This window comes from Pteronotus mesoamericanus, unplaced genomic scaffold (assembly GCF_021234165.1).
Source record: "Pteronotus mesoamericanus isolate MK-2021 breed Mesoamerican mustached bat unplaced genomic scaffold, CSHL_Meso_final scaffold_705, whole genome shotgun sequence".
Taxonomy (NCBI): Eukaryota; Metazoa; Chordata; class Mammalia; order Chiroptera; family Mormoopidae; genus Pteronotus; species Pteronotus mesoamericanus.
Window position 1 is genome coordinate 12,096,971 of NW_026555326.1, and position 23,965 is coordinate 12,120,935.

Below are 23,965 nucleotides of genomic sequence, written 5' to 3' on the forward strand. Positions count from 1 at the left end.
CATTTAATCAAAAAATGGATAAAGAATACCAAAAGGTCATTTAAAGCTTTTTAAAAATAATAGAAATAGGCAAGAAATATACAAAAACAGGTTTAGTTTCAACAAATAATAAAGTAACAATTAAAATAACACATCATTGCCACTATCAGATTAATAAGTATTAAAAGTATTGGTAATATCAAGTATTGGTGACTGTGAAAGGAACTAGGTATTCATAGACTCGTTTTCTTCATCATCTTAAAGCAGTCCCTTTAGCATATTTTGCAATGCTCATTTGGTGGAGATGTATTCTTTTAGCCTTCTTTTCTGTGGGAAACTCCTTATTTCACGTTCCATTTTAATTGAGAGCCTTGCTGGGTCGAGCAGTCTTGGTTGCCGGCCTTTGCTTTCCATTCCTTGGAATTTTTCTTGCCATTCCCTTCTGGCTTGTAGTGTTTCTGTTGCGAAGTCAGCTGCTGGCTGTACCAGGGCTCCCGTACATGTTTCTCCCTTGCTGCCTTTAGGATTGTCTGTCTGTCTTTGATATTTGCCATTTTAATGATGCTATGTCTTGGAGTGGGCGTCACTGGGTTCCTCTTGAATGGGACCCTCTGTGCTTCCTGGACTTGTGTGACTTTTTCTCTCCTCAAGTTAGGGAAGTTTTCTGTCATTGCTTTTTCAAACAGGTTCTCTATCTCTTGCCCCTCTTCTTCTCCTTCTGGTATCCTATTAAACAGATATTACTATGTTTCAGGTTGTCCTGCATTTCCCTAAACGCCTCTTTATTCTCTTTTAGTCTTTTTTCATTTTCTTGCTCTTTCCGGGAGCTTTTTTCCTACCTTATCCTCCAGCTCGCTGATTCAGTCCTCTGCTTCATCTAGCCTGCTTTTGATTCCTTCTACCGTGTTCTTCAATTCAGAAATTGTACTCTTCATTTTCTCTTGTCTCTTATTGATAGTCTCTATGTCCTTTTTCATGCTAATATAGTTTGCAGTAAGTTCCTCGTAGTTTCCCTGCAGTCTTTTGTAACTCTCTGAGCTCACTAAGCTTATTGACCTTCCTTAGAACTGATGTTTTGAACTGAATATCTGATAGTTTACTTGCCTCTGTTTCATTACGTTCTCTTTGTGGGGATTCCTCCTTTCCCTTCGACTGGGGGTGTTTCTTGGTCTTCCCATTGTTTGTGAGACTCTCCTTTTTTGCTTCTGCTTCTTAAATTGATCTGTCTTGACTTCCTGACTTTGTGGTGTGAACTTTTATGGCAGGAGACCACTGTTTTTTCTTTCTGGATCTGCCTCTGATGATGTCAGATGTTGACCCTGTCTGACCTTAGGCAGTCTGTTCGAGACTTCCAGGAATCTACTGTCTGTGGATGTCTCCTTCAGTTGTTAACCTAGTCACTGTGCACTCAGCAGTCAGGCTTAGACACCACAGGGCGGAGCAAAGTCCTCTCACTGTGTTGCCGCTCAGGGGAGTGGTCTGCCTGAGCCAGATGGCTGCTGCTCTATGGGGGATGAGTCAGCACTGGATCCCACTGGCTACTCTTTCACTTCTCTCCCCAAAGCCTCCTTCCCCAGTCTCTCTTCAGGCGTCTCAGCCCACTCTGCCTCTGCCTTTGTTAGAGGCCAGGGTAAATAGCTCCTAATAAAAATGTATGTTTTGGCCCTTTAAAAGGTTCTTTGCATCTCCAGCTGCCTGTCTCTGGGGGAAAGCAACCCTGCAGCTTTTTACAGCTGGTTGTTATTTGTGTACATTTTGGGCTCTGGTGCTGTGGGCTGGAGATCCCTGCTTATGGTTTAGATCCTGCTCTTCTCAGGGGTATCCAACTGGCCTTTTCAATATCCTTCTGTTGCTGCCACCCAGGGCTCCTTGCCTGCCTTCTCAAGCCTCTACTGCACTCCTTACCTGTTAGGTTGTGCTAAAGCTGATTCTTCTGTCTGTCCGAGCTTATAAGGCTCTTCTCTCGCTATTGTTCAGTTGTTTGTTCCAGGTGATTTCTCCACAATTTAGTTGTAATTCCAGGTTGGTCCTGGGAAGAGTCAGTGTGACTTCCATTCACTCCTGTGCCATCTTGATGTTTCATAATCTCATTTCTTTGGGCTTAAATATTCTCTTGTATAAAATTGGAAAGTTGCAATAGAGGATGACTGACATTCTTTCATTTCTTGATATTCTATCACATAGTCATTGTCATGTACACTGGGTCTTAATTTCCTCATCAAAAGAACAACTATTTTGGTGTTATCATAGGTAAAGGGTTAATGAGAAAGCATGGAAATATGGAACTCAAGAAAATCAATGCAGTGCTATCTGACAGAACTTCCTGAGAAGATGGAAATTTTCTCTATCTGCACTGTCCAATATGGTGGCCATTAGCTACATGTAGCTACTGAGTACCTGAAATGAGGGCAGTATTACTGAAGAACTGAATTTTTAATTTTATTTAATTATAATTAATTTAAATGTAAACAACCACATGTGGATATTTGCTACAATACTGGGTAAGCCAGAACTTTAAGTATAAAAATAAAAGTAAATAAAGGAGTGGCTTGAGAATTGCTTCAGTAGAAGAATTCAGAGAGTCATGGTTTTAATTGCATTAACTAAAAATAGAGCACCAATATTGTTTTTGACTTTCTAGAGAAGATGGACTCTTATTGTAATGGTGGCAATGATAATAATTCCTTACAACTATATATAACTTTATACTCTCCAAAGTTTTTTCATTGCTACAATTTGATCTCCACAACAACCTCATGATATAGAAGACAAGTATTAGTATCTCACTTTACATATAAGGAAATTGAAACTCAAATGCTTGCCCAAACTTCCAGATTTAAAACAGTAATAAAGTAGTAAATTAATCACTTCAGACTTCATTTCCCCAGTTCCTTTCACACATAGTACAACCTCCAATCCTTCCTCTTGCCTAACTTCACCATGGAAGTGGTAACAAATAATACAATACTTCTAAATACGATAATAATAGGAAAAATGAGGAAAAGCAAGAGATTGAATGATCCACCAACTAGATAAACCTTGAAGGAATCAAAAGTTATGTGTCTATTATGAGAAAAAGAAATGAGTGAAAACAAGAAAGAAAAAGGAGTAACAAATGATTATAATTAAATTAAGTCTCACTACAAACCAGGTATGCTACAAATTGTACTTGATGTACCAATTCTATGAAACAGCATTCTCAGCAGTATTTTATTGTTGAGAAATTTACTACTCTGAGATTATACCCTTATCGAATGGCACAAACAGATTCTGTTCTACAGCTCCTGGCTGTTTTCAAAGGTCACATTCACAGTTCAAAGCAAGAGAAAGATTTCTACCTACTTCCAACCTTCCCACAACTCCTCCACCCCCTACACACCTCATCACAGAGAATGCTGCAATGTGGTTAAGTATGCAGGCTTTGGAGTTAATCAGACTTTATCTAAACTTTATATCTGACCTTGTTCAAGGAATTTAATGTTTCTGAGCTTCCATTTCCTTGATTGCTTTACAAGGTTTTGGAGGTGGATTAAATGAAATAATGTGTGAAAACTCTTAGTACAATGCCTGGCATAAGTACTTAGTGAATGGTAGTTATTAATATTTTATATTTTACTAAGTAATGCAGATTCTGTGGGCAATTCTAAAATAGGAATTCAAAAACTACTTCGGGCAAGGTAGCATTTTTGCTAAAGTCTACCAAGCAGACAATCTCTGAAGGACAAAAGACACTTGGATATGTCAGTTAAGTTGGAGACTATAGGTTTAGAATCAGTGATTGAGGCAGAAGCAGTGAAGTGATGCCTTGCTCTTGCTTGTCCTGCTTTTTCATCTCCCATAAGATGGATGTTAAACCTGGCCCTCCCTTGAACTCTAATCCCACATATGAAAGTCCTTGTTGCCTATTTCTAAGTGAATGTGATACCTGCATAAAAAGCCAACATTCCCCCAAAAGAACCCATTCATTCATTCATTCGTTTGTTCACTTATTCATTTACCAACTATTTACAAAGCACTTGGTATGTGCTAGGTTTGGTTCTAATAATCAAGATGCTGCAATGAACAAGTTGCAATCTTCTTCTTTAATTTATTTTTTAAAGATTTTATTTACTTACTTCAAAGAGAAAGGGAAAGGGAGGAAGAAAGAGAGGGAGAGAAAGATCAGTGTGCAAGACATACACCAATTGGTTGTCTCTTGCACGCCCCCAACTGGGGAACCAAGCTGGCAACACAAGCATGTGCCCTGACTGGGAATTGAACTGGCAACTTTTCAGTCCACAGGCCAGTGCTCAATCCACTGAGCCATACCAGCCAGGGCTAAAATTTACTGATTGACTGATTTTTAGAGAGAAGAAGGCAGAGAGAGAGATAGAGAGAAAAACACTAATATGTTGTTTGCCTGATTTATGCATTCATTGGTTGATTCTTCTATGTGCCCTGACAGGGGATCAAACCCCCAATGTTGGCGTGTTGGGAGGACACTCTAACCAACTGAGCTACCTTGCCAGGGTATAAGACACACTCTTAAAGCTTACTTTTGGCAGAGGGAAACAGACACAAAGTGAACAAGTCCATAAGAATTTCAGATTATGGTAAATGTCATAAACAATATAAAATGGGATGATGGATAAAGAGTGGCTTTGGGCTAAGGGTATGGTAATTGATTGGTTAGGAAGGACCTCTCTGAGGGGATGACACATAAGCTGAGACCTGACTGACAAGAAAGGGTCAGTTATGTTAGAGCAGAGTGCTCTGGGCAGAGAGTACAGCAAATGCAAAGGTCCTGAGGTAGGAATGAAGTTGGTATATTTGAGAAACTGAAAGAAGGCCAGTGTGACTAAAGCTGAAACACTAGAGGGTGCTAAAAGATGAGGTAATAGTGGACCAAAGGCCAGATCATGTAGAGTTTATGCTAGGCCATGGTAAGGAGTTTGGATGTTATTCTAAATGCAGTGGAATGGCATTTAGATATTAAGCAGGGAAGCAATGAAATCTGATTTGCCTTTCAAAAAGATTATTACTAATCCTGCATTCCCTTGCCCAAACACAGAAGTGTAAGAATACAAGTGCACATACCCAGTCTCTTAAGAGCATCATCATTTTGCCAGTTATCTGTCATGTGAGTCTCTCCCCACCCCCATTTAATCTGTTGCCAAATACTATCATCTGCCTCTCTCTAATGTTTCTGAAGTTCACTCCTTCCTTTGCATTTCCACTACCATCATCCTAATTCAAGGCCTCAGCATCTCTCACAGAAAGTCCTTCCATAGCTCTTTTACTTGACTGACCCTTTCACCCCATGTACCACTGCAAAATAAATCTTCCAAAAGCAAAGGTCTGCTTATGTCTCTTTTCTACTGAAAAACTTTTGATGGCTCCTCACTGCACAAGAAACTACATTGTAATTCTCTAACCCAGGGTTTAAGGTCCTTCATGTATCCTGAACTGCTTTTCTCTTTATACTTACCGATATTCATTTTATGCTTTGGCCAAATAGTCTCCTTGCTCATCTCAGAACATACATTGCATTTATTTATGTTGTTTCCTGGGCTTGAATCAATGCTTCCTCCAATTACATCTGTTCAGATCCTGTACTTTTTAATCCCCAGAGTTGAACAATACCATCTCCATGATGTTTTCCATGCTCTTTCTGACTAGACATGAACCTCCCACTGGATTTTGTCTGAACCTGTTTGAAGCATTTATCATATTGCTCTTTGTATTCCAGTTATCTGTGTATACTGTCTTACTCTCTACTAAATTATTAGCTCCTTGAAGATGATGACTGAATCTTATTCATTTTTCATGCTTGTTAGTCCCTAGCAGAGAACACAGCATGCAGAAGTTGATTAATAAATATTTGTTGAATGGCTCTGGCTGGTGTGGCTCAGTGGATTGAATGCCAGACTGTGAACCAAAGGGTTGTGGTTCGATTCCCAGTCAGGGCATGTGCCTGGGTTGTGGGCCAGGCCCCAAGTAGGAGGCACTTGAGAGGCAACCATACATTGATGTTTCTCTCCCTCTCTTCCTATCTGCCTTCCTCTCTCTAAAAATAAATAAATAAAATTTAAAAAAATATTTGTTGAATGATGCCCTAGCTGGTGTGGTTCAGTATATTCAGCGCTGGCCTGCAAATCAAAGGGTCACCAGTTCGATTCTCAGTGTAGGGCACATGCCTGGGTTACAGGCCAGGTTCCCAGTATGGGGTACACGAGATGCAACCACACATTGATGTTTCTCTCCCTCTCTTTCTCCCTCCCTTCTCCTTTCTAAAAATAAATAAATAAAATCTATTTAAAAAATTGTTGAATGAAGAAATGAACACACAGATAATTAGACCTAATATTCATCTTTAGCTGGTGTTGCTCAATAAGGTGATTTTAGAAAATTATGAAAGTTATAAGAGGGATTAATAAGGGTTGAGCCCTTTAATCTTCACCATGGCATTTAAGGGCTCCCAGGAAACACAAATAAGCATGGAAATAGGTTTCCATTGTTTTACATGGAATGGATGTCAGAAAAAGTCACTTGGGAGTTGCTGAAAATCATGTACTGTGTTAACAGTGCCTTAGGACATAGATTCCAAATCTGTGGCTTCCCACTACCCACAGTCCTTCAATCCCCAAGATAGGTTTATGGGAAATAATGTAGAACAATTTCCCTTAGCAATTAATTTTAGTTGAGGAGTTGCTTTTCAGAAAAAAAGAAAAAAGTTCCAACTAATTCCCTAGTTCTTTACCATACTAGATTAGCAGTCCAGAAAGACTGTATTAGAGTGTTGGGGTTTACCTCAATCAATTGTGTTGGTGAGTTCATTTATCTTAAGTGACTTTGCTTTGGAAGAAAGATACTGAATGAATTTCCTAATGGAGCAAAGGTTTCTGTATACATAGAAAATGGGCATAGCATTCACTTGGGAAGGAAGGCAACCTTTCCTCACTCAATATCTTTTGCTTCATGAACTAACTTTGACTCTCTTTGTGACAGAGGATAACTAGATGTCCCTGTTGTTATTTAAATTATCCTTATTGTTAGTGCATTGTTTAGTTGTAAACCATCTGCCGTTAATTTTGTCTGAGAATCACGAAGTGCCCGTGAAGTAATGCGCCTTGTTTGTATTACATCTTAGTAGTTAAAAAGACTCCTCCTGGAAGAGTGAGGGATCCTTCAAAATCAGTCCCTCAGTGAGAGAGAAACATGGCCATGGACACTTTGTCAGTGTGTAGCTTACCTCACCCTGGGCTGCACACCATCACGAATCCCACCCATGCCAGCATGCCTCCCTGCCTACCAACAAGCTGCATACCAGTTGTGTTGTTTTTATTTTCCTTTCTTTTTTCACTTTACAATAGTAACTTATTCTGAAATATGAAGTCCTCATAGCATGTCCTGAAGAAAGGAGTGAAAGCAAGGCTTTTGTAACTCTGGTTTTTAGTGTGCATGGAGGGGAGGAGAAAGAGAGAGAGAGAGAGGAGAGAGAGAGAGAGGGAGAGAGAGAGAGAGAGAGAGAGAGAGAGAGAGAGAGAGAGAGAGAGAGAGAGAGAGAGAGAGAGGCTTTATTACCAAGAGTTTAAGAGTTTAGGTAACTAGTTTTCACCAGCTTCTAAAAATTCCTGTTTTCTCTGTACTTAGGTCCTGGCCTTCAGACCAACTACTACTATTCCACTGCACAGAGGGTCCAGGAAAGAATCTTCTTTTTCAAGCACTCTTTTTGTCTGTTTCTAAGAGAGGTGAATGGGAAGGTAGGGGTTTGAGCTCTATCCTTAGCGAGGAGTGTGGTATCTACTTTCTTGTCTGTAGTTCTCTGGGAGAAGGAGGAAGAAAGTGCACTTTTATTATGACATTTGGCTCTTTGAAGTAAAAAGTGCTCTCCTGTAGCTCAGGAAAACATAGGAAAAATACCATCCCTGGATAGGAAAGTAAATCACAAGGGGTACAGCCATGGTAGAGGAGAAGGAACATAAAAACTGATATACAAACCTTGGTTCTGTATCTAACCAACAGATAATCCTGGGAAAGCTACTTCACCTGCCTGGGGCCCAGTTTGCCTAATTGTGAAATGGGAACAATAATATCTGGTATTCAGAGGTTTTTCCCAAGTTAAATAGGATGTCATGAAAGCTCTGGTGTCCCTATAAACAAGATAGAGAAATACAGCTATAAACAAGATAGAGAAATACAGGGGCATGACAGAAGAATTTGGTGAATTAGTAACCAAACACTATGCCCTGGCCAGTGTGCCTCAGTTGGTTGGAGTGTTGTCTCTTAACCAACGGGTTGCAGGTTTGATTCCCAGTCAGGGCACATATCTAGGTTTTGGGTTCAGACCCTGGTCCCAGTGCATATGATTCCAGGTCCAGGCATGTACGGGAGGAAATCAATCAATGCTTCTTTCTCACATTGGTGTTTCTCTCTCTCCCTTCCTGTTTCTCTCTCTCCCTTCCTTGCTCTCTAAAAAGCAACAAAAAAATGTCCTCAAGCCCTGATCAGTTGGCTCAGTTGGTTGGGCATTGTTCTGCAAAGTGAAAAGGTGAGTTCCCAAGTCAGGGCACATGTCTGGGTTGCAGGTTCTGCCCCAGGTCGGGGCCTGTACGAGAAGCAACAAAAAAGAAGCTTCTCTCCCTCTCCTTCTCCCTCCCTTTGTCTCTTTTGAAGGAAAGAAAAGAAAGAAAATAAGAAAGAAAGAAAGGAAGAAAGAAAGAAAGAAAGAAAGAAAGAAAGAAAGAAAGAAAGAAAGAAGGAAGGAAGGAAAAGGAAAGAAAGAAAGAAAGAAAGAAGGAAGGAAAGAAAGAAGGAAAGAAAGAAAGAAAGAAAGGAAAATAAAAAAGAAAAGAAAAAAAAGAAAAGAAAAGAGAAAAGAAAAGTAAAGAAAGAGAGAAAGAAAGAGTTTTTTAAAAAGTCCTCAGGTCAGGATACTGAATGAATGAATGAATGAATGAATGAATGAATAAAAGATTTCCTATGACCTCCCAGAGGACTCTGTCTTTGGTCCTGTCTTGCTTAATTTGCATAGCAATGATTTAGTTAAAGGAAAACATTCTTTAAACAATCTGATTTGTGGATGTTACAAAATTGGAAGAGATGGCCATCAAATGGGGAAGGAAAAACCAAAGTAAAAACCCTCAAAACGTCAATTCTAACAAAATGAATTTTAAATTCCAGGTTTCCTACAAAATATCATGTGTTTTAAGAAAAGAAGAAAGAGAGAAGAGTAAAGGAGAAGGAGCAGGGGAAGAAGGAGTTTACACTTCCGTGATGAGGTGCTAGAAAATAAGGTGTACTCACAGGTTGTACCAAGAGAAGTATAGGGCCTAAAGCAAGAGAAGTAATAGTTGTCTCTTTTTTATAGAGCACAATGATCAGTTCTGAATCCCTCTTTTTAAAAGGAATACAGACAAACTAAAGTGTATTCAGCAGAGGTGCCAGAAAGTGATGTTTCTATACCATGTCCTATAAGGAACTCAGAATGTTTAACTTGGAGGAAAGAAGCCTTAGAGGGACCCTAATAGTTGTTTACAAATATGGGAAGAGCTATGTGGTGTTGAGACAGTGAGACCAACTTTACCTATCTCCACAGAGAGAACTAGGACCAGTGAACAAAGCCTACACCAGGTGCTCAGAGCTGCCGGGGTAACCCTGTTCTACTGGTGCTTCTCAGAGGCCACATGACTCTTTGGGGGAAGAGTTATTTTTCATCAAGGGTTCAAGCACCAGAGACTGTGCCAGAGGAACTCAAGTTTCCCTCTTGTTCTAAGTAATCCATAGTTATCATTGACTCCAGTGTCATTTATAGACACACCCCTCCCTGTCCCCCACTGCTGAGAAAAGGCCTTTGGGAGATAAGTCCAAAGGGAAATACTTTTAGTAAAATACAATGCTTTTATTATTATTGTTTAATTTCTGAGTCCTGGGCAAGCACGGATTTTAATCAGCAGCATAGTATTATGAAAAGGGCAGTGGATTTGGAAACAGACTAATTTGGGTCAAACTCCAACTGTGACACTTGACATGCTATTTGACTTGAGGCAAATGATAGGATTTCTCTGAGCCTCACTTTACTCATCTGGTAATATTAATACTGTATTAGTTTAAGGGTTGTTGGAAGGATTAAATGAGGTAGCATATCTCATTGATTCCAAGGTACTTATTTTTCATATTTTAATAGCTCTGAAACCAAGGTGAATTTTAACATTGATGGTGTGCCATAGTTTAATTGGGAGTGGTTTATTTCTTCCATAATGGCACATAAAATAATGGGGTCTTACAAAAATCAATTGCAACTTATATTCAAAGTAATATACCAACATATATTAAACACTTAGCATAAGTACATACAATGAGTACTCAATATAATGTTAATTTCATTCTCCCTTTTTCTAGATAACGGCTTCATAAGCTCTTGAGGAATAGGGAGGTCTTCAAGAATTATTAATCAGAACTGGCCTACAGACTCTCAATATTAAAAATTAATGAGAATGTTTGCACCAGATCCTATGGAAGGTTATCTGTATTCTTCTCTCTCTTTCTCCCTCTCTTTCTCTCTCTAGATACACACACACACACACACACACACACACATATTCCTTCTCATTACATTTCCTGTGGTCATGTAAACTTTCTGTAATTTTCCATCTCTGCCCACTCAGTATATTTAATTCAAGCATTTACTGAGCACAAAGCTAAATATTTTTGCTTGCTTCATCTTAGGAAAGAGAATATCCCTGCTATCACCAATACCTATCCGCATCTCCCAAACTAATCACCCACCAGAGAATATCTCTGTCAAGTTTAATATCCTTCAGATTTGACTTCTTTCTTCTGGTGCTCAGCTGAAGATCCTTTACTTTGTCACAAGGAGCATATAATAATATAATGCTGCAAGGATATTATCAATAAGGGAAATTTTTTCTTGACCTGGCTGGCCTTGAACATAATCATTACAGAGACTTTGTAGTCAGATATTGTGGTTGTAATTGTAGATTTTTTTCTCATGTAAGAACATATCTAATCTTTTAAAATTGTATCAAGTGTATCGTCTCACTGTTATTTAGTGTTAGTGAATTACCCAGGTGAATTACCTATGACACAAAATGCACTTCCTTATGCTGCCTTACATCTAACTGGTTTTATATATACCTTTCATTACAGCAGTATTAGAAATTCATTTGCTAGTTCTTTCTCATTCTTCTTAATCTAACTCTTCTAGAGAGCAGATTATTGCTAAGAACTGGTTCCCCCACCCCTAGAAGATGTGCAGTAGTAAACCTGAATTTTGTTTTTGTTGATATGGTAAGTTGGCTAGTTAGTCAATGTTTATTGAGGGCCCACTATATACCAATCACTGTGCTAGGTTCTGGGACTAACTACAATAATAAAAGGTAAATCTTTAAGGCATTTATCTTCTAGGCCAGACATGGAACAGAAGCTATACTGAGCAGGGGCTCTCTTAAGTGACTGACACTTACTGATTAATCAGCAGTCTCCATTCCCTCAGTAAAATGTGAAGACATAAGGCCCGTGACATGCTGAGTGATCACAGCTAGTAGTAAGCTACTCTAAGATTTCTGTCCTCTGCTACTCTCACCAGTGGAGTTGTCTGCTCATCAAAAGTCAGTATGTTCCTGAACGTATTTGTACTAGTTCTTCCTATCACTGTAAATACACAATTTAATTAAACTTACAGTAATGAAATATGAGTACAAAAGAGGTAATCTGTATCTACAAGATCTAAGTTGAATACTTGGAAAAGGAATATTAAAGGTGAGTTAATAAAAAAATGTACTGTCAACCTAGGCATGGGAGAGTAATGTAATGTCCAACTATAGGACATTGCTAAACCTGTAAAAATATGCCTCACAAAATGTTTTTAAGATCTTGCTCCACTTTAAAGAAACCAAGACAAAATCCCTGTGAAAGCCTCAGAGGTGTGGCTTATGCAATAAATCGGACACAGAGCTCTAATAGAGGCCCTACACTCAAATAACAAGGTCTTGGCCCTATATAAAAACTTGAGAGACGTTTAACATTAAAATAAAGGATTAAGGAATGATTCCATAATTTTGTGTGATTCCTGCTTTAACTAACTTGTTCAGTTAAATCACCAACTATTAATTGAATAGAGTATAAGGGTTTCTACCATTGTTAGCATAATAATGTTTTAAGAGCTACAATACAGGGTGTTAAGGCAGACAAAATGACTTCTTCCAGGGAAAGAGAAGGCTTAGAACAGGCACCACAGTGAACTGTATGCCAAAGAGAATAGGAGTCCTTGGGGAAAATACTCAAAAGCCAGTCACTCCCCAGGGAAGGGATCAGTATAGTCACATAAGTTAGTTTTCTAGACTTCATAAATCAAGACGGCATAGGTTTAACTCCTCTTTATTTTGTCATTACTATGTGTCCTTAGGTAAACTCTGTATCTCAGTGTCTGAATTTGGAAGATGAGAATAATTGCAGTATGTACCTCAAGGGGCTATTGCGAAAATTACAAGAGATGACCTTTAAATAATCATGCATTAATAAAAACATATGCAAAATTATTTTTAAGCCTTCCTGGGAGCAAGGGAAAAGGCATGCTGAGGATGAGTCTGGAGATGGAAAAAATGTTGCATACGTCTTCTAAAAATCTCGTGCTATGAACATAAACAGTAGAAGATTCAAGAGAAGGGAAGGCATGGTGTAAGTAAGCCCCCAGGTGCTGGGAGCCATGTCTACTTTTAAGATGGGCAAGCCAAATGGGAAGCAGGCTAACCAGCTCTTGACATTATACATTACAGCTCACCAACTACTTCCAGTGAGTTCATTTAGTTCTCCCAACAAACGCATAAAATAAATATTACTATAATCTCCATTTTACAGATGAGGGAACTGGGTCTCATAGGTGCTAAGCATATCACTCAGGATTGTACAAATAATAGTTATAGAACAGGTTTTAGAACTCTGGTCATCTTATTCCCAATTCTCTGTGCTTTCCCAAACCTGAGACTGTCTTTCTTGCGAGCCATTTAGTTCACAAACCCTGGGCTGCAGTGTCTTGCATTTGTTCACCTGTTAGAACTTTTCCTAAGACAAGATGCTGCAACTAACAGGCAAAATGAGGGTTGGAGATTATCAAGGATTTCAATGATCTTGCCTGTCTCTGACCTCCATTACCAAAGATAATCGGAATCTAGCTCTAGCAATTTTCTGAAATTTTCATTAATTTTAAATAAATTCATACAATGTAATCCCGCCATCCCTTTATCCAAATTAAAATGTCCTTGTATTTTCATTCTCATTACAAGCAAGTCCCTTGTATGTCTTAGAGACTGTCTGTTATTTTCCTCTGGATCTTTTGTATTTCTGCTTTGTTTTCTTTGAAATGAGAGACCCAACACCAAATTCCAATTTTAAGGTGAAGTCATAACATCAATGTATATAATTAAAATGTTTTATTGTAATTACAGAAATAGTCAATGCCAAATTATGTGCACTATATTATTTCCTGCATTATTCTTTATCCCATTCTCAAAGTTAATACAGCCCATTATATCTCATTCATTCTTCTGACTGCTGCTGTACAACGAGCAGATGTCTCCATTGAGCAATCCACAATGAATTCAAGATCTTTTTCCTGAGCATTTACAAGTGTAGTAATTCAGAGCCCATCAGTGAGTATGAGCTGTTTCAATTGTTCCTTCCAGTGTACATTAGCTCGTACTTGTCTACATAAAAATTCAAAGAATCATAGATATTAGAGATGGAAAAGACTTGTTAGTTTATCAAGCCTGCTCACTCTGCCAGCAAACACATGCAAAGGAAGTACTTCTCTCAGTTCATGCTATTTTAATGATGCTTATTAATAATAATTATAATTACTGTTTATATTATGTGGTTTCATCCTAAAATCACTTAAGATTTTTTTAAAGCAATGTTTCTTTTCCAAAAGGAAATTGGGGCCCAGACAGCAATGCTACCAAATCCGAAGCCAATACAACAAAGCTAAGAATTCAATTCAGTTTAGTAAACACCTCTGAGCATTGAACTTGTAAGGCAGGGACCTTGTTGGGTGTTTTGAGACATAGGTGAAGAGAACCTGAAGCCCTGCCCTTGTGTTTATCACCTATTAAGGTATTTGTGATAGTGAACACGTATAGCTGTTATGATCATTCCAAAAAAGGAGTACAAGATAACGTAACAAGAAAGATTTGTTTTCTTTGAAATGAAAGGATCCAATGCCAAAGTCTGGTTTTAAGGTGAAGTTATAACATCAATGTAGATCATTAAAATGTTTTCTTGTAGTCACAGAAATAGTCAACTCCAATTATGAAGCTAGATCTAAGAATCGAGGAAGACTTTATGAGGAAAGTGACATTTGAGCAAGGTCTTGAAGAAAGGATGAGCATAATGTCTACTGACAGAAACTGATAAAAGAACTTAGGGAAAGAACCAAATCAAACAAAACAAGAGATCTTAGTTGGGTTTCTATCTTACAGCGCAAAGATGAATACGTACATTCTCAGTGCAAGTAGATGAAGTCCATATGCAGAACATTTCTTAAACAGGATTAGGCTGTGGGAACTCTAACTAGTAACCTGAAATAACAATCAGAATGTATAGACTACCAACCATACTTATGGGGACAAACAGAATGTTTTAAATTAGGACTGTCCCCCACCAAAAAATTCAGAAAGCTTGGTATTGTATGTAAAGAAAACGGGTAATTCCCAACTACAGAGTACAATCTCCAACCAAAGTGTAGATAGATAAATGACCCCACCACACAGTATCTTAGTACTACATAATAGCACACAATATAGACAAGAACTGATACTGGTGTATCATTGGGCCACTTGAGGAATTTGAAAGCCCTTGTTGGAATGTCAGACAACTATAGATCCCCAACCTACAATGCACAAAACAGAGGATTCTGTTTTCTTACTTCTTCCATAGAAATATGTGTAAGTGCAAACCAGGAAAATGTCAATATATTCTTCTGATTAATAAATGTAGGCATTTCTCCATTTAATCAAAGAAACTAATCTTTTATTTTAATCTTCCTCCAAGGACACACTTCCTGATTTGAGAGAGAAAGGAAGCAGGAGGAGAGAGAGGGAGAGAAACATTGATGTGAGAGAGAAGCATCAATTTTGGTCACCTCTTGCACACACCCACACTTGCAACCTAGGTATGTGCTCTGACTGGGAATTGAACCCATGACTTTTTGGCTTATAGAACGACGGTTCCAACCAACTGAGTCACACCAGCCATGGCAAAGACCCTAACTTTGAAAACAATATTCTCTGTCAAATTACTACCGTCACAGTTAGCTACTTTATACCAACCTTTATAAAATCATTGGTACGAAGAAAAAGGAGACTGTGAAAGGCTTATTGATAGTCTCTATGTCCATTTTCATGCTAATATAGTTTGCAGTAAGTTCCTCGTAGTTTCCTTGCAGTCTTTTGTAACTCTCTGAGCTCACTAAGCTTATCGAGCTTCCTTAGAACCACTGTTTTGACCTCAATATCTGATAGTTTACTTGCCCCATACTTCTGAATTTTTCCCCTCAAAGACCATTGCAAATGTCATCTCCTGAGAGAATCAAAATGGCAAAGGAGTGAGTGGAACTCACAGTGACCACCTCCCAGGACCAACCTGGAATTACAACTAAATTGTGGAGAAATCACCTGGAACAAACAACTGAACAATAGCGAGAGAAGAGCCTTATAAGCTCGGACAGACAGAAGAATCAGCTTTAGCACAACCTAACAGGTAAGGAGTGCAGTAGAGGCTTGAGAAGGCAGGCAAGGAGCCCTGGGTGGCAGCAACAGAAGGATATTGAAAAGGCCAGTTGGATACCCCTGAGAAGAGCAGGATCTAAACCATAAGCAGGGATCTCCAGCCCACAGCACCAGAGCCCAAAATGTACACAAATAACAACCAGCTGTAAAAAGCTGCAGGGTTGCTTTCCCCCAGAGACAGGCAGCTGGAGATGCAAAGAACCTTTTAAAGGGCCAAAACATACATTTTTATTAGGAGCTATTTACCCTGGCCTCTAACAAAGGCAGAGGCAGAGTGGGCTGAGACGCCTGAAGAGAGACTGGGGAAGGAGGCTTTGGGGAGAGAAGTGAAAGAGTAGCCAGTGGGATCCAGTGCTGACTCATCCCCCATAGAGCAGCAGCCATCTGGCTCAGGCAGACCACTCCCCTGAGCGGCAACACAGTGAGAGGACTTTGCTCCGCTCTGTGGTGTCTAAGCCTGACTGCTGAGTGCACAGTGACTAGGTTAACAACTGAAGGAGACATCCACAGACAGTAGATTCCTGGAAGTCTCGAACAGACTGCCTAAGGTCAGACAGGGTCAACATCTGACATCATCAGAGGCAGATCCAGAAAGAAAAAACAGTGGTCTCCTGCCATAAAAGTTCACACCACAAAGTCAGGAAGTCAAGACAGATCAATTTAAGAAGCAGAAGCAAAAAAGGAGAGTCTCACAAACAATGGGAAGACCAAGAAACACCCCCCAGTCGAAGGGAAAGGAGGAATCCCCACAAAGAGAACGTAATGAAACAGAGGCAAGTAAACTATCAGATATTCAGTTCAAAACATCAGTTCTAAGGAAGGTCAATAAGCTTAGTGAGCTCAGAGAGTTACAAAAGACTGCAGGGAAACTACGAGGAACTTACTGCAAACTATATTAGCATGAAAAAGGACATAGAGACTATCAATAAGAGACAAGAGAAAATGAAGAGTACAATTTCTGAATTGAAGAACACGGTAGAAGGAATCAAAAGCAGGCTAGATGAAGCAGAGGACTGAATCAGCGAGCTGGAGGATAAGGTAGGAAAAAAGCTCCCGGAAAGAGCAAGAAAATGAAAAAAGACTAAAAGAGAATAAAGAGGCGTTTAGGGAAATGCAGGACAACCTGAAACATAGTAATATCTGTTTAATAGGATACCAGAAGGAGAAGAAGAGGGGCAAGAGATAGAGAACCTGTTTGAAAAAGCAATGACAGAAAACTTCCCTAACTTGAGGAGAGAAAAAGTCACACAAGTCCAGGAAGCACAGAGGGTCCCATTCAAGAGGAACCCAGTGAGGCCCACTCCAAGACATAGCATCATTAAAATGGCAAATATCAAAGACAGACAGACAATCCTAAAGGCAGCAAGGGAGAAACATGTACGGGAGCCCTGGTACAGCCAGCAGCTGACTTCGCAACAGAAACACTACAAGCCAGAAGGGAATGGCAAGAAAAATTCCAAGGAATGGAAAGCAAAGGCCGGCAACCAAGACTGCTCGACCCAGCAAGGCTCTCAATTAAAATGGAACGTGAAATAAGGAGTTTCCCACAGAAAAGAAGGCTAAAAGAATACATCTCCACCAAATGAGCATTGCAAAATATGCTAAAGGGACTGCTTTAAGATGATGAAGAAAACGAGTCTATGAATACCTAGTTCCTTTCACAGTCACCAATACTTGATATTACCAATACTTTTAATACTTATTAATCTGATAGTGGCAATGATGTGTTATTTTAATTGTTACTTTATTATTTGTTGAAACTAAACCTGTTTTTGTATATTTCTTGCCTATTTCTATTATTTTTAAAAAGCTTTAAATGACCTTTTGGTATTCTTTATCCATTTTTTGATTAAATGTTTGTAGAATTTTTTCCCTAAAAAAAAAACGCCTATTAACTGATGTGTTGCAAATACTTTCGTATTCTATTACTTGTCCTTTAACTTTTTTATATGTACATTTCTGTATAGTCTTAAATATTTCATATAGTCATATTGTCAATATTTATTTTATAGCTTCTGGGTTTGAATACTTTATGTCAGGTTAAGAAAGATATTATTTTGTATTTTCTTGTAAAACTCCTTATATTTTACATAGTGATTTTTAACTCAGCTGAATATTTTTTTGTATAATGTGCAAAATAGGGCTCTATATTTGTTTTATTTCAAGTAACAGTGGTCCATACACCTTATTTGTTGAATATGCCTTATTTTCCCCATTGATTTGAAGTGTCACTTTAGTCATATATTACATTGCTAGACAGATATATATGTTTGTTTCAAGAATGCTCACTTTATTTCATTGATCTACATGATTATTTCTGTGCTGGTGTCGTGTTCTTTTAATTACTGAGGCTTTATAATGGATTTAAATTTTTTAGTATTTTAAAATGCATTTTGACAATAAAAAAATTAATAAGTAAAAAAAAAAGAAAGAAGGAACTCCTACCTTTTGCAACAATATGGATGGAACTGGAGAATACTATGCTAAGTGAAATGAGCCAGTTGGTGAAAGACAAATACCATATAATCTCACCTACAAGTGGAATGTAGAAAATAAACTAACGAACAAAATAAACCACAGACACGGAAACATGGAGCAGACTGAAAGTGACCAGAGGGGATGGGGAAGGAGGGCTATGGTGGAAAGAAGGAGAAGGGACTAGAAAAAGAACATGTATGAATGACCCATGGACATGGAAAACACAGTGGGAACTGACTGTGGGAGTGGGGGGATGGGGCCCACAGGATTGGTGGAGGAGGGCAAAGGGGGAAAAACTGAGACAACTGTAATAAAATAAACACGAATTAAAAATAATTTTTTTTAAAAAGTCATCTCCTGCATGAAGCTTTCCCCTGTTCCTTTCTCCACCATTCCTTTCACCACTAAATTGTTCTTTCTTGACTACCACCATTTCTTGATTCATTGCTATATGCTCTATAATTGGTTGTATGAGCATTTATCTCCTTCCACCATAATGAACGTATCTTGCAGGCAAGAATTCAACCTCACTCATCTGGCATTCTTACAATGCCAAATTCATTTTTCATTGCCTGACACACAATAGATATTCAACACATTTGTCAAATTATTTCATCAGGTCTGAGAAGACTTATTTTGATGTATTTTAATTTTTTAAAAAAATTTTTCTTTGTACCCTTTCCAAAATTTTCTCTCGTCTGTCTAATCATGGAGCTCAGATTCAGAGGCACAATCTGTCATTCAATAAGCATGTATCTCTGATAGTGAACTGAAGAAGTACTGCCCTAAACAAGACCTGAGTCTTGACTCAGTCACATTAACTTTCATTGAATATGACTTTGGAAAACTTTGGAGTCAGACTGACCTAAGTTCAGATAGAGTTATAAATAAACCCTGATGACCACTTGTATGATTTTGGGCAAGTTAAACTCTCTACTTCTCAGTTTTTTCAACTATGAGATGAGATCATTAACAGCATCTATCTTGGGTTAAATAATATGACACATGAAAGAGTATATATAGCTCAGTGCCTTAAACATAGCAAATACAAATTAAATATTATTATTGTATCCTGTTCATAAAATAGAAATAATAATATAAGTCCTTCAGAGTTGTTATAAGAAATAGATTATACAACAAGCAAACGTTCCTCCAGCACATTGCTTAAAGTTTCCTTCATTCCTGTGCTTGAATAATTGCTACAATTGACTGAGCACCTATGACATCCTAGATAAAGTGTACCAGTCATTTTAATTATAGTATGCCATCTAATTTAATTCTTATAATAAGCTATTGAAATAATAATTATTATCCTTATTTTATAGATGAATAAATTGAGTTTCAGGGAGAATAAATAACCAGCCCAGGGCTACTTCACTAGTTGGTGACAGATTATTCCAGAAAGAGCAGAGTAGAGGAAGAAAATTCAGGAATAAAGTATACGCAGAAACTCCCTAAGAAGCTTAGTATTCCTATTTATCCTCACCCTGGTCCCTAATTCCAAGATTATACTTGCTTTTTAAATTAGCCTCTGCCATCCATGTCAATATAGTCTCACTTTCACTATTCACCTACTCTTGCTTTTTAATAAATGTATGAAATGATGTCACTCATCTAAGAGCTAATTCTAATACACTTCCCTCTCCCAATTTCTCTCCTGGTTATAAATTTGCCATTTGTTCCCATGTTCTTATCACAGTAGTACTAATCATCATCCATGAAATATTTCATTTTTTAATAGTCTTGTTATCCTTAATTTCTTGGACTTTCATAATAGACGTATTAGATATGTCAAATACATTTGTTGCCAGCTGTATAGAAGGAAAGCTCGCCCTTCCATATTTCCTACTGAAAGGTAATTCAGTTTTATATCAAGTGACAATCACCTTGCCCCTATCCACCTCCCTTTGCCACAGAAAATTTGACTAGAGATGTGCTTCTGACCCTTGGGCAATGCCAAACATAGCTGGTTAGGAAACTACAAGAGAGAGCAATGAAAAGGTGAGTTGGATTAATTAGATTCTTTCTTGGGAATCTAAATTAGGGAATTCTGAGAGAATGAAGCAATTATTAGGGTAAAGTACATGTGACAGAATATAAAGAAAGAAGCCATGAAGGGAGTAAAGGGGAGAGGGTATAGTTCTGGATATGGGGGTCTTAGCAAGTCAAAAAAGCAATACTTGGGTGTGAGCAAAAACTAGGAGCTTCAGAGAGGTTACTCAGAATAAAACTAGAAGACCAAAACAGCAAGAAGCAAATGGAACCCAGTTACAGCAAACACACAGTGAGAGAACAAGGTTGATATGAGAGAAGAGGTTGTCCCTAGAGCTGCCTCAGTATTTGAAACATTTCTAGTTCTGATTTCAGTTCCTTCTGTGAGCATCCTCACAATCAATGCTCCTTTTCTGGAGGAAACTTGAGTCAGTTCTTTGCAACCAGAAGGCCCTTTTCTAGAAGGCTCAGCACATAAAACCTTTTTTAGATGATGAAAGTTAAGTACTCCATCTTTGTTTCAGATGAGGCACAATTGCAGATTCCTAGAAGTCAATCATATATCTATGTTTCGATTTTCCAGACTTCCTCAAAGATCTCTTTATTTTCCCAGCCTCCAAGATAGAAGAAATTTCTCATCTTCAGCTACTACCTAAATATCAAGACAACCTTCACCAACTCATTTGTTACCTTTAATTCTTTGACATAAAAAAAAAAAAAACTCTTAGGTAGGGAACCACAAGGTCCAAGAATGGAAAACATGACAAACAAATTTTAGAGTAGAAAAGCTAGATATAAGAAAAGTGAAGATTCAGGGATATACAAAATGCTCTGTAATGAATTGTAAGTTATGCTTTGCAAAAGGGGAGAAGAGTAAATCCCTTAATATAAAAGAAAATTTCTTTTTTTCTGATGTGGTATATAAAGTTGTATAATTTAAGATTTTTAACTCATTCTTTTTGTATTCAGTTTAAGTAATTAATAAGTTATATTTCCATGTGAACTGTTTATTCATGCAACAACATTTATTGATCTGTTTTGCCCTGTGCTAGCATTAGGGGTACAAAAAGTAAAAGCAGCCGCAACCCTTGAGGGAGCCATAGCCAAGAGCAGTAAGCAGATGAGTTCAGGACAGTATAATAGGGCCACATAAGTGTAAGCCCAGCCCAGGAGCAGTGGAGCAGGGACAGGTTGATTTAGGTCTGAGAAGCATCCCAGAAGGAATGCTCAGGATGAGTCTTGAAGGAACACTGGGAGTCGGCTTGTAAACAGAAGGTAGCAGCCTAGGCACTGGCACAGGAGCTAAAATTCTGCACTCTTTTAACTATTGTTGCCTTAGATACTACAGTATGTTACAGAGTTCTATACGATAAATCACCAGTTCAGGCATCCTTACAGCATGTATATGCCTTTGTCCTGCATTCAAAAAGTCCCTCGTCCACAGACCCTTAGCAACTTTTTTCTCAAACCTATACTTACTACACAAGCCCCAAAGAAGATAGAAAATCCAATATATCTAGAATTAGACAAAAAAAACACCACAAACTACCTCAAGGTTCACAAGTTTCTGAGCAAATTGATGGCTTGGCTTCTTTCAACTGTCATTACTGTTAATTTTGAGTTTGTGCATTTATTTGCCAAGAAGAGTGATTATGGTTTTTATCAAAATTACTAATACTCTCCAAAGCTTTAGATTAGAGGTATTTTGAATCTTTCAGCGAATAGCATTAAAATACTTTTGGTAATTACTTAGATCATTAAAAATTACATTAGTAATTATAACATATAGAATATGTTTTTCTTTAAAGTTTAGCATTCATTGATAACAAAACAAAACATACATACTTCTAGAGAATATGTTCTTACATTCTAAAAAGTTTGCTGGTATACCATTTCACAGACTTACTTCCCATCTTTATAGTTAATAATACATTTCTCTTATATACCTACTTCCTAGGATTGTTATGAAGTTAAACAAGATATCCAATGTTAGGAAATTTAAGCAACCACAAATAAAGGAAAAAATATGTCAAAAATTATTATATATAATCTTTAAAATTTCTTTTCCCAATTAGAAAGTAATTATATCTTACTTTTTTTTCAGGTAGAAATAAAACCAATTCAAAGAGTCACTGATTTACTAATTGCCAAAGCAGCCTTGAACTGGCCTCCCTTGCCATAGTAAGGTATTTCTAAAACATGGTAGAGGAACTTATTCTGAGGATCTAAAAATTGGATAAAGAGTTACCATATGACATTTTAAAATTATATCTTTTCAACAGTTTAGCCAATTTAAAATAAATGGTGCTTGGAATTATTCATAAAAAACATGATTAAAGAAAACATCATGCATTCTCTACCCTCTCTGTCTACTCTTGGCCACATTTCAGAACCAGTTTATTACTTACCTCTTAAAGGTACATGCAATAGCTATATCATCATATCAGCAAGTCTTCAACAATATTCTTCAGGAGTTGCATATCATAATGATTGTCAAAAGTCCTGTCATCCCCAAAACCATAGTGTTAAACACATAGCATGTATCATCAGCACTAGGGTTACTTAAACTGGTTCCTCTCATCTTCAGAACAATATGTAAGCATAGTACAAAAAAGGACAGCAAGATTTCCATGAAGAATCAATGAGAATGGTGAAGCTAAGAGATGTACCCAGTTCCCATCCATTTTAAATTCATATTTATTATGCAGGAAGACATGCCTTCACAACAGCCTATTCTTTTGAAAATTATTCTTTAGTCCCCTTGCACATGTGCCTGCATGCTGACTGGGAAATTTTCTAAAAACCCATAAATTAAAATCCTACTTTTTCCTATTATGCTTTTTGCTTTAAAATATTAACATTGTTTGGATGTATAGGAATGAATCCCATGTATCCACAAAACTCACATTTCCCCTTTGATAACCATAGTTCTTAAATTGGGCTTCGTATAAGGTGACCAGAAGACCAAATACATGGAAGATCCTATTCATATAATCAGAGAAATACTGAATAACAGAGCTAGAAGGAAATTCAGAGATGATTTAGTTCAATCCCTTCTTTCTGAAAGAGGTTCAGAGAAGTAGAATGGGAAGTCCCGGGTCATTGACTGGCAAAACCCAAACCAGAAACTGGTCCAATGTACTCTGTTAAAACCATGTAATTGTTACATAAGTATTAGGGAAATCCCCCTCCCCCCTTTTTTTTGGATCACACTCTAAATCTTAGTCTTGAAATGCAGGGGCAAAATTAAGCCAATTATTTTAATGCCATGTCAACACAATACCTTGGACCTGAATATCATGGTGATTGTCTCCTTTGCTTCTCATCTCTTGAAGAGATTTGGCCTAACAAAGAAATTTAATCAGCAAGCCATCTCATCTATTATTTTCTTGTGAGTTCTTGAGTGAATCCCATAACCTTACTCAACTATACCACAAGAACAATAATATTACTTAATTCACAGGGCTATTATAAAAGAGGATGAAGCAGATATAAAATGAAGAAAATTTCCATTTTACATCTAATGTTTATGTCTCTTGGAGGGAACCCCCCCCACACACAAAATTTCCTTTTATAAACCTACATGCAAAAACAGTATTTGTAACCAAGGAACTTTGGGGATCTCTTGCACATTGTTGATTTTACCTTCAGTAGGACTAGCACCTCCAGCACTTTTATTTATATACAGTATCTACACATTGCAACTTTTAAAATTTCATGGGGGCTTTCATTTT

At 37.8% G+C, this 23,965-nt stretch overlaps 1 protein-coding gene across 2 annotated transcripts in view; it reads right to left on the reverse strand.

Annotated features, from left to right (window-relative positions):
- LOC129062292 (uncharacterized) overlaps positions 1-23,965 on the reverse strand; it is a 75,600-nt gene that overhangs the window by 47,319 nt on the left and 4,316 nt on the right. The window contains exon 1 of one of the 2 annotated variants that reach the window (XM_054563155.1): positions 22,640-22,819. The exons of the other annotated variant lie outside the window; for it this stretch is intronic. The gene's annotated coding sequence lies outside the window, so the exon portion shown is untranslated. Of the gene's footprint in view, positions 1-22,639; positions 22,820-23,965 lie in introns of those variants that run through there. 2 annotated transcript variants of the gene reach the window in all.